The following is a 1,685-nucleotide window of genomic DNA, read 5'->3' on the forward strand; positions in this document are numbered from 1 at the left end:
GGTTTTCTTTCATGTCTGTTTTCCTGAAAAACATGAGGAATTGTCTTCTATGAAGATGCCAGAACAAAATCAGCTGAATTGTGAATTTCCCATTTCACTACAACAATTCTATGTAATACCGGAGTGCCAGGTTTTCAATGTGAACATTTGTGAAAAAATTATTAGAATTGGGGGCTCATCAATTTCAGAATATTCTGGATTCAGGAAATAATTGTCAGTGGCCATGGATGTAGTCTAAGTGCTGTTATTTGGAGAACTTAGTTCAGTGACAGAGCACATGCCTCTCACGTTTAAACCCTGGCTTTGCTTCCCAGGACAAAAGCTTGTCCATCCTCTGGTTCATAGCACTTTGTTTTTAGAGAGTCTGGTATGTGAGAACGGGTTTGCCCCCTGAATGTCCTGCTGGGTTCTTTGGTAAGTCTGTTCTTCCAGGAAAATAGAATGGTAGACACCTAGAAGTTTCTTCTCATCAGAAAAGCCATAAGTATGTTCAATCTCAGTTTTATTTGACATTATAAAGGCCGTGTCTCTGTACGTGTGGAAGAGCGATCATTTACATGGCATGTTGAAATTGTCAGAATATAATTAATAACTCTCTAACCAGATTTTGATAGTCTCTGATAAATGGCACAGCTCTTTTGCTCGCAAATGAGGCACAGGAAGTAGCCTGCCATCTGTACACGTTCATATTTAAAATTCTTCTGATATTAGCAGATTCTTTTCTGTGTTGGATAACTCCAGTTTTGCCTGGCTGCATGATTGAATGTTTCCTGGCTCCTGCTGGCTGTGCTTTCCAATGGAATATAAACCATAAGTTCTAAGTGGAACCCGTGAAAAATATTTGGTCCTGACTTCACTGGGAAGAAATTGAACAAACCCAAAATTTTCTGGGTAACTGGGAAATTTTTACTGCAGTAGGATAAGAATGAACAGTCATGAGGTATTTTTAATAAAACACTGATGATTAGACTTTCTAAATTGAATGTATTTCTAGTACTCATAATGGCAATAGGGTTTCTTCTTAAATTGTACTCATAAGAGGGTGTGTGTAAAGTCCTTCTGATAAGAAAGGACTCTTCCAGTGAGGAGCAGTATACACAGTGGTTAAGAACCAAACATTCAGAGGAAGGCGTCCTCAGTGACATCTTAACTCTGCCAGTGACATCTTGGCTGCGTTTACCTTCTGCTTCCTCAACCAGAGAATGCAACTCATGACGGGAAGCTGCTCTGGAGAGCCACACTCTCATGTTACTATGTCTCCATGAGGAAGCCAAGGTTCCTAGAATGTAAGCACCCTGTTCAACAGCACAGGAAAGGGAGGAAGCAGAGGAAGACAAAGCTTCAGGCTTAACTGCAACTCGTATATCCCTGTCGTCAAGTCTCTGGGGTTCCCAGGAACACCGAGAATAACCACAAAGACCAAAGCTCTTGGGTACAAATTTTACATCTTGTTACCTGTTCTTAAACATCCAAGACCCAATATGGCTGACACGGATGCTAAAACTCCACTGCTAGGTAATGAATAGGAATCAATCGGGGCAAAACTGAAGAGTAAGTGATAATTTAGTCCGGCGCTGTGGCAACCTCCAGAAATTTAGTCATAGCATCTGCAGAACAGAGACACAAAGAGGTCTTTGAAATAAAGATGCCCACCCCATCCCCATGCTTCAGCTGAGGGAATGAAG

The sequence above is a fragment of the Peromyscus eremicus genome, chromosome 6, assembly GCF_949786415.1.
Source record: "Peromyscus eremicus chromosome 6, PerEre_H2_v1, whole genome shotgun sequence".
In the NCBI taxonomy this organism is placed as follows: domain Eukaryota; kingdom Metazoa; phylum Chordata; class Mammalia; order Rodentia; family Cricetidae; genus Peromyscus; species Peromyscus eremicus.